Source organism: Diabrotica undecimpunctata, chromosome 8, assembly GCF_040954645.1.
Source record: "Diabrotica undecimpunctata isolate CICGRU chromosome 8, icDiaUnde3, whole genome shotgun sequence".
Taxonomy (NCBI): Eukaryota; Metazoa; Arthropoda; class Insecta; order Coleoptera; family Chrysomelidae; genus Diabrotica; species Diabrotica undecimpunctata.
The window spans coordinates 130,496,790-130,507,834 of NC_092810.1; positions in this window are offsets into that span (position 1 = coordinate 130,496,790).

Below are 11,045 nucleotides of genomic sequence, written 5' to 3' on the forward strand. Positions count from 1 at the left end.
GAAGTTCTAATCAGAAAAATCAATCATCGTCGGAAGATTCTTCTCAAGACAAAAATAAGTTTGAAAATAATAAAGTAAGACGATCTAAGTTTTTTATCGGACGGGATGGGAAAACAAAATGGGCAAATAACTGTCCTATTAAATCGGTTAGAACACAACAAGAAAATTTAATAAGTTTACTTCCCGGTGTTCGAAATAATGCAAAATATTGCAAGTCGCCCATTTCTTGCTGGGAATTATTTATGGATAATATTATTGTGGAAGATATTATCCAGTGCACTAATAAAAAAATCAGTTTAGTCGCTCAGAATTATAATGACCAACATAAATATATCATCAAATCTACGGACGCAGAAGAAATTCGTGCAGTTTTCGGATTATTATATCTATCAGGCATTTATAAAGCCAATATGTTAAATCTGGAGGATCTGTGAGCTACAGATGAAACAGGAATTGACATTTTTAGGCTAACAATGTCCCTGGAAAGATTTATATTACTTTTAAAATGCCTACGATTCGATATTATCAAAAATAGAGAAGAACGAAAAAGAGTAGATAAACTGGCAGCTATAAGAGCTGTTTTTGATCGATTTGTATCCAATTGTCAACAATATTTTATTCCTATTCGATACTTGACGATCGATGAAAAATTAGAATCTTTTCGGGGATGTTGTTCCTTTCGGCAATATATCCCCAATAAGCCGTCCAAATATGGAATTAAAATATGTGTCTTAGTGGATGCCAAAACATTCTACATTTTAAATTTAGAGGTATATGTTGGCTCACAGCCTGAAGGACCTTTTGGATTTAGTAATAGACTGTTTGATGTAGTAAACAGCCTTGTAAATCCAATCCGTGGTACTAACCGCAACATTACATTCGACAACTGGTTTATCAGCATACCGCTAATGAAACATTTGCTTAATGAACATTGGTTAACATCTGTTGGAACTATTCGTAAAACAAGACGGAAATACCGACAATCTTTTTGAATTCCAAAAACAGAGCTGAAAACCACGCAATTTTCGGATTTAAAAAAGACATTTCTTTGGTGTCCCTTGTCCCGAAAAAAAAAATAAAACAGTGTTGTTAGCTTCTTCACTTCATCATGATACAGAATTTGACCACAAATCAAATAAACCTGAGATTATAGACTTTTAAAATCACAAAAGGTGGCGTAGATATGGTTGACGAAATGTCTGCGTTGTATAACGTGTCTCGTAATAGCAAGCGATGGCCTCTAACAATTTTTTTTTCACTGCTTAATAATGCAGGAATAAATAGTTATGTTATTTATCAACATAACAAGCTAACTGAAAAACTAAAACGTAGATCTTTTTTAAAGAACTTGGTTTGGCACTAATTAAACCATATATTGAAAAAAGAGGTAACAATCAAAGAATACCATCAGACATAAGAGCCAAACTAAAAAGAAATGAAGGCGGAGAGAACTCTCAAGGACCTCCAAACCAGAAGCAACGAACAACATCCAGATGTGAAGTGTTACCCCGTGGAAAGGACAGAAAGTGCCAAAAAAATGTGTGAAATGTGACATTTTTCTTTGTCTTGAACATTGTGTATATTTTTGTTCTAAATGTGCAAATAATTGTTAATTATGCTATTTAAACAAAAGTTTATAGTTACTCTTTATAAAATTTGTATTTTTTGTTATTCTATATCTCTAATAAAAATTTTGGTAACAAAAATTGTGATAGTGGTTTAAATATAAACTAAATTTTAGTATATTTTTTAAATCGTTGAATTTTTAACGGAAATTTTTTAAATGATTTATCTTTGAAAAAGATTATATAACAATATAACCATGATTTAAAATCTTAAGGTTGCATGTAAAAATAAAATATTTTTTCAATTTTATAAATAAAAAAAAATGGGGTGATAATTACCCCAACACACAGCTCCTGTCAGAAAATTTCACCACACAGTCGCCGGGTTAAGAAGGAGGCAGTCCCAAGCATCATCGTAACGTTCACAATCTCAAATGTCAACATCATGGCCGTCCACACTGCTTCTGTTAAATTTCAATTTAAATCAAGTCGCTTCTTTAAAAAAAAAACCCAAAATATCAACCAACATTACTTGGACTTACAAAAGAAGAAAGCTACCTTGTTGTAAAACAAAGTTTACCAAAGTAAAGGACCAAATACTGTTAATTTGCATTTTTTTAAAAGTTTACTGCCATATATGGAAAGTTTGATTCTTTTTAATAAATTAGAACTCAAATTAGTAGGTATTTGACAAATTTCAGGAAACAGAAATAGCAGTTTTTAATCCATGAGTAGCCACTGGTGGAAACAAAAGTTTGTAACGCCACAGCAGCCACTGGTGCAAGATACACAGCAGTCTGATAAGCCATTTTCATCTGAATATGGTAAAACCAAAGAATGCATATAGAAGAATCTTTCATTATCATTTTTTAGTGTCAGCAAAGGTTACACACAAAACAATTAGAAGTTGATCAAGATTTTAGTTTCTTATTTGTACCACTAGGGAGCGGTCATGTCAGCGCTATTACTGCTTCTAAAATAAGAAAGAATGGGGCAATAAATGCAACTTTGAATATTTTTGTATGTAGAGTATAAAGTTAATTAAAAGGCAATTACTGGGAGAGAAAGCTCAAAAAATTGTAAGATGTTTCGATTAAAAAACAATTTCTCTTGTTAGTACGCTCAAAACAGAGAAACCTATCGTTTGATGGTCGCCAACCTTCGGTAGAAGACGGTACATAACGAAGAAGTTAGTACGCTAGAATTGTTTTCAGCACATACACCAAAGAATTATATTTACAATTTAAAAATTCGAAATTGTAAATATAAAGTATAATGTCGCATTTTAATTAAAAAAAAAAAAAATAAGTCTCAAATAACATCTCACTAGACCTCAACAAAGAAAGATGAGAAAAAATACAAAAATGGTTGCTGGGATATGGACCATAGCAAATCCCAAGAAAACCAAATCAGCAACACCCGAGGATAAAAAGAGACTTTGGGAGAATACCATCATTCCCCTCGTAACAGAGTTGCTAAGAAACCAAGGAGCTCTAACGAGCAGACTAGCTCATAAAGCACCGTCACCAAAGTATTCAGAATGGTGGTAGCACACAGAAACCATCCTGATACTCAACTAGACCGGGCTCAAGAAAATTTGATCATTAACAAACTAGAGCAAGCACTTGATGAGGCTCCTATCGGAGGTAAAGATGAACTTCTGCAGTTACATAAAACTTCAATATCTTACCTAATTTTTTAATTTTTTGAATGCTTTTATTTCACTGCTTTATATTTTAAAGGCGGGTTGACACGATCCTAGAATCCTTGGATGTCAACTTGGACTAAGTGGACTTGTAGAAGTGTACTTATACCAAGTTTGTTGCCACAGTTAAATGAGTTTAATGTTAAATAACCATTGCAAAGATGGCAGAAGTGGTTGTGGAAGGTGTTCTAGTGGTTGCTGCTACGTTGATACATGAGCTTAATATCCATAAAAACGGAATAAATAAGAAAAAATGCCGCACTTCCATCATCACTATTTTTATATTCCTTTATCCGTACATTCCATATTGCTTCATGAGCTTCGTATAACTCAGGGAATCTAACACTCTCCCACTCACTTTCAGACTATTTTCTTTTTGTCTTTACTTCTCGTTTTGGATTTTTCGACACCGACGCCATTTTAATTTTACGATACCATACTACGTGGATCCAAGACAGTTGGCCAGCATCCTACTTAATTTGGATAGAACCTGTAGATACAAGTGTACTTGGATGAACAGGTGACACGATCAAAATAGCTTCTAAGTGTTGCGCGCGCAACTTCCAAGCAGACTTTAACCAAGTTCACTTGAATCGTGTCAACCAGCCTTAAGTAATATACACAGAACTGCTTTTTTGTCATTAATGTTTTAAAAAATTATAATTTTTCCTTTAACTATTATTACTTATACTCTTTTATTTCAGAAATATTCAACAATATTAATAAAAAAAAACAAAAAAAAACATAAAAATTAACAGAACAAAAAAAAACAAAAATTATAGTCATAGAATTTGATTTTATGGAAAATAATACATTTTGAAAGCCGTATTTGTCTTGAATGTATTAATTGCCGATATGTTTCTTTCTTTAATAATATTTCTGCACATATTTAATCAGTTTAATTTATGATTATATTAAACAATAACACTTTACATAGAAAGTCCTTCTCTCCTTTATTATCCTTACACTCAGAGTTCAAAAGTACACAGCGTTACGCAAAACAGTATTAAGTATTTGTCTAATTAATACATTACGTGAATTTATTTTGAAAAATCATCTTTAAAATATTGAAAAAGTATTAGTCCACCGTTTTATACTTTTTTAATCCACTTGACTAATTTCGAAAAAAGATTAATTAATCAAATATTTCTTTTTATGTACATAGGATGCCTACTTTTGGACTCAGTATATTCCTTACCATCCTGGTGAGAGATAACTGCTATCTGCTCACTTGGTTCCCAAGTAATATTAACTTGCGTATTAATACAAATTAATTGATCATTATTAACATTGTAATAACCAATTTAATATTAGCAAATAGCAGCAATATTTACACATAAAAGGTTTTTAAACTATCTACTATTATTACCTTCAAAACGTTTATAATTTCTCATATATTTTTATTTTACTTTTTTTTTTCAATATTTCTGTAACATTTATTTCAATATCTCTATAACAAATAATGACGGTAGTATTTAGGTTCAATATATTATAAAAGAATATTATTTAGTTGAATATACTATGCAGTAATTAAACACTAAGTTAACATTTGGCTTCATTTTTGAAACCAATAAATTATTCACTCATATAATATATAATATAATATATAATATAATATATAATATAATATATAATATAATATATAATATAATATATAATATAATATATAATATAATATATAATATAATATATAATGTAATATATTAATCCAGTAAAATAAGGCAAAAAAGGGGGCAAACCTCGGAATGAAAGATAATAAGCTGAAAATTTGCATACGTCTTTATTTTGATGGTATAAAACTTACCTCAAAAGTCTCATATAATCACGTGTCCGCGACTTAAGATATTAAAGGTCAAAGGTCACGAAAATGAGTTTTCTGCAAATATATCGTTTCCCTTACACTTTATGACAATTAAGGTGGTAAGAAAAATTGTAGAATTCAAAATTTTCTTCAATTTTTGTCTGAAGTACTTTTATGTACCTTCAACCCTTCTTAAGATAGAGCGCAAAGAGTGGGGGACCGCTTACCTGTGTATACGGTAACGCGAAGTCAGCCAGTAGGATTCAATAAATAATAAGTTATATAGTTAATTATTCACTTAAAATACTATAATTATCATTAAATTTTTATTATTTATTATTTAATAAACTGTTTATAGATATTAATTATAAAATATATTTTTTTTATATAATATTTATTTTATTTTTAACAAACATACAATATTAAATAAGATACTTTTCGTCCATATTACTACGAATATTATATCTCGAAATACAAATCTCTTGTGCGGCGGTTGCTGTTTCTGCGAAGCTGTGGCAGATGCTCCTTTGTTATATATGACCTAACCGGTTTTTTTTAATATGACTTTCTACACACCGTGGCGAATGAGTTTGGGACTTCTATGTATATACGCACAATAGCGGTAGAGGGATATTTCACTTGATGATGGGAAGGGTAGGGTAGAGCTATTTCTTTGCGTTAGTATTTCTTTACCGAAAAAAAATTTAAAATACCGAAAAGTTTTGATAAATACCCTCATTCTAAGAAACACATCTTATTTTTACATGCGTTTAGTGGATGTGATACGACTTCTGCGATTTATAGGAAAGATAAAATATCGTTTATTAAAATGTTCGAGAAAAATCACCATTTACATCAGTCACCTCAACTATTTCAACAAAAAAACTGCTTTGTACAAAAATTATTTGAAAATGGAGTACGTATTTTCTTAGCAGCGTATAATGCTCCAACATCAGAAGACGATATAGACTCTTTTCAATACACCCAGTTCATCAAATCAACAAGACTCAACAAACCAGTGCAGTTATCAAGTCTTCCACCTTCAAGTGCAGCAGCTCGTCAGCATATCATTCGTGTCTATTATCAGACCCAAATTTGGTTGGGAAATGATTTAGAACCCCAAGAATTCGGCTGGGTAATGCAAAATGAATTTCTGGAACCAATAACAACATTATTACAGCCAGCACCAGAAGAACTGCTGAATACAATATTTTGCAATTGCGAGAAAGGTTGTGGTTCTAATTGCGGATGCAGGAAATCAGGATTGCAATGTACTTTAATTTGTGGGCAGTATAATGGACAATCATGTCTAAACGCTTCATCAACTTCAGATGATTTCAATGAAGAAAGTGAATATGCACCTGATATTCTTGAATATTTTTATTCTGATACTTTAATAAACGAGAATGATGATGATGAATCCGATATTGAGCAGTCAGAGGAAGAAGAAGAAGAAGACGATGAAGAAGAAAATTCATACAAAAATATTAACCATACATAATAAAAGAATATATATTATATTTGTAACTTTAATAAATCGATTATTGGATTAATAAATAAATATATAATTTAAAAAAATAATAAATATGATTTTTTCAGTATTTAATTAAATATAAAAATGATTATTGTTGAATTCTGCACTTGATCTTAATTTATCGTATATATAGCTGTTAAAAATATCATTAAAGTTCATTTGAAATATTTCATTTAATATTGTATGTTGTTAAAAATAAAATAAATATTATATAAAAAATATATATTTTATAATCAATATCTATAAATATAGTTTATTAAATAATAAATAATAAAAATGTAATGATAATAATAGTATTTTAAGTGAATAATTAACTATATAACTTATTACTTATTGAATCCTACTGGCTGACTTCACGTTACCGTATACAAAGGTAAGCGGTCCCCCACTCTTTGCGCTCTATCTTAAGAAGGGTTGAAGGTACATAAAAGTACTTGAGACAAAAATTGAAGAGAATTTTCCATTCTACAATTTTTCTTACCTCCTTAAATGTCATAAAGTGTAAGGGAAACGAGATATTTGCAGAAAACTCATTTTCGTGACCTTTGACCTTAAATATCTTAAGTCGCGGACACGTGATTATATGAGACTTTTGAGGTAAGTTTTATACCATCAAAATAAAGACGTATGCAAATTTTCAGCTTATTATCTTTCATTCCGAGGTTGCATCCTTATTTTACCGGACTATATATTGACTATGAATAAAAAAATCAGTTATGAAGCTAATATTTTAGTAAATATCATAAATTTATACATAAAATTTTTTTAATAATAATTAATGTCATCAGTTTATTTTCAATTAAGTATAAATCAATTTAAGACTATATTGTAATAATTTCACCAATATTTATTCATTGTAAAAATTATGTTTTATATTTATAGTAGTTATTATTTTAAAACAAGATTAAATAGTACCCATAAAGCGTAAAAACTTTCAAATAGACTATTCAGTAAAAGTTACTGAAATGGAAGTTTCGGCAAAATGGAAAATTTCAAAATTTAGTAAAAAGCTTCAGTGAATACGTTTTTAAACAGGACAATTGTTTAATGAAATAATTTCGAAAATACTTTAATGTTTAATGAAAGTAAATAATTAAAAAGTTTAACGAAATGTCCTGAGAAAATGACATTTTTGGTGGAAGATATTTTGAAAATTTTTTAAAATGTTTCGTAAATTTTTGGGCAGGAAAACAGTATAATAAAAAGTTACGTGACGTAATATATTGAAAATAAAGATTTTATTGTGAAAAAAAAAATAAAAAAAGGCAGTTTGCAAATCAATGGCATCGAAATTTTATTAAGCTTGGATGCATAAGTTAAATAGATAGCTCCGTTCATACTCCTTTTTCACTTCCCCCTAACTATATCTTTCATGATGGTTTTAAGACTACGGCCATGGTTTGGGTTTATGCAGTCGCCCTCTCAAGGATTGTTTTAAAGTAACCCTAACCAAATCACCCATTTGAACTGTCCTTCTATAGTCAGCCTCTCTATCTGGACTCTTTGTCAGCCATCACAACAGTCCCTACCACACAACTACTGCTCAATGCATACCCAAAAGAGCTCATTGCAGGCTCTGACCGTATGTTTTTAAACTAATTTTTTACTTACTACGTTATTACAATAGTCTTACCCACTATGTCATTAGAACAATTTTTTACTTAGCTTACTGTAACCACTAATCTTTCTTCAGTAGAAAATAGTTTTCCAAAATTGGTAGTTTTCTTTCCAAAACGTGTTTTAATTTTATTTAGGAGTACATCAAATGTGTTTATGCTTATTCTGAGGTACCTACTGGAAAAATTTCTGGGTATTTTCGCAACTGTATAAGTGATGAAATTTCCCCTATGCATTCATATATCTATTAATGGGATGTACACCTTACTTCCTTTTGGCTTTAAACAAACACTCTATGAATGGATCATCTGCTAACAGAAGGGCAATTTGACGCGTTCGCGTAATTGTTGTGACCAAAACTCACATTTGAATCTCTTTTCTGTGGACATAATCTCGCTTGACGCCCGCTACATTATCGTGAACGATTTATCTTGCGCGATAAATCGTTCGTCAGTCTGTACCCTTACTCAGAAACAATTGATTTCTGCGTCTTGGGGCAATGAGAACTTTTTATTAGAATTACTAAATTTACAGCCTACTACAAAGTTTCAGCCAATTTAACAGTCCACTTTTACATATAAGAAAAGTGCCGTGGCCTTTTTAAAAACTTTAAATAAAAATACAGCACAAACACCACATTAAAAGTTTTAGTTATGGTAAGGGTGCAAGCACCCTTACTATAATATATACATATTATTACAATTATTAATATCCATGCCCCAACAAAAGCAGCAGATGAACTAGTAACCGATCAATTCTATGACCAACTACAAGTAAAATGTGAAAACGCACAGAAGAGAGATGCAGTTATAGTCCTGGGTGATATGAACGCGAAGCTGGAAAAAGAGCCAATATATGCAGAATCCTTTGGTAAGCATAGTTTACATGATATTACCAGCAACAACGGTATAAGAGTGGCACATTTGGCAATGCCAAACAAACTAAGAGTTGTTAGTACGTGTTTCCCTCATAAAAATATTCATAAAGGAACCTGGATGATAAGATGCAAAGAAAATATGCAGAAGGAAAAAGAGAGAAATGTTGAATAGAAAATTACAACAAATTACAGATTATAATAACAGAAGAGAGACTAGAAAATTTTACAAGGAAACCAAGTAATGCACCCAAGGATACATGACAAGATCAACAGTTTGCAAGGACAAAAATGGGACAATTATCAGCGAGAAAGAGGAAATAATAAAAATGCGGAAGGAACATTTTCAAGAGCTGTTAAACCCAGAAAAAGAACAAAACGAAGATGAAGAGATAATTCACCACACAGCAGAACAAGTAGTTGAGCAACCAACATTGGAAGAAACGATAAACGTCAGAAAACATCTAAAAAATAACAAAGCACCTAGCACAGATGAAATAACTGCAGACCTGATAAAGAATGGTGGACATGCGCTATGGAGACGTATCCATAAACTAATCGACTGCATATGGACACTAGAAGTCATCCCAGATGATTGGAAAGTAGGAATCATACTTTCTATGTGCAAAGGGGGAGACAAACGACTCTGCAAAAATTATAGGGGCATAACAGTTTTAAATGTCATCTACAAGATATTATCAGGAATTATATACAGCCGCCTGGAATCGTTTTCAGAGGAGATTATTGGTGAATACCAATGTGGCTTCAGACTAAAGAGGTCAACTATAGACCAAATACATATGTTAAGAGAGAGAAGAGAGAGAAAAATATGTTGAATATAACATACCTATTTACAACTTGTATATCGATTTCAAACAGGCGTTTGATGGAGTAGATCGACAAAAGATGTTAAAGCAACTACCTATGTTAGGGATACCCAATAAGTTGGTTAAACTTATACGAATGACTCTAAAGGGTTCCAAAGCTATGGTGAGAATAGATGGAGATATCACGCAGGCCTTTGATATTGAAAATGGAATTAGACAAGGGGATGCCTTATCAACAACACTTCAACAGATCAATGCAAATATGCGCATATGAGGATGATGTTGCCATAATAAGCCGCAACAAAAGGGTATTAAGCGAAAAAGTTATGGAACTGAAACGGGAAGCTGCTACGTTTGGTCTATATATATAAATGAAAGCAAAACAAAATATATGGAGTGCACAAAATCGAAATGAACATGAGAATCTGAAGGTAGATCATACCTACAAATATGCCTCCACTTTTCCCTACCTAGGCTCAATAATAAATGACAACAACAACATCAGTCAAGAAATACAAGCACGGATTCTTAGCGGTAATAAGTGCTTTTATGCATACAAAGACTTAATGAAAAGTAAGTTACTGAATCGTAAGTCTAAGCTGAGAATCTACAAAACAGTAATTAGACCAGTGGTCACATATGGATGTGAAACGTGGACCCTCTCAACCACTCATGAAAATCAACTGAGAATATTTGAGCGCAAAATACCAAGGAAGATATTTGGACCAACCCAATGCAGCGATGGTTCGTGGAGAATTAAAATGAACCACGAGCTAAAAGAACTAATGCAGAGCGCAGATATTGTCAGATTTGTAAAGTCATAAAGACTAAACTGGCTTGGTCACCTAGAAAGAATGCCAGATAATCGAGTTGTAAAAGTAGTCCAGAGATGGAAGCCCCAAGGAAACAGGACAAGAGGAAGGCCCCGTAAAAGATGGATAGACGACGTAGAGAAGGATCTTAAAACCATGAACATCGGGCAGTGGCGAAGGAAAGTATCCGGCAGGGCAAAATGGAAGAACATTGTTAAGCAGGCCAAGACTCACAAAGGGTTGTAGCGCCATTAGAAGAAGAAGAAGGGTGCAAGCATTGATCCATGTTGATAGAGTTGAGATAACAGAC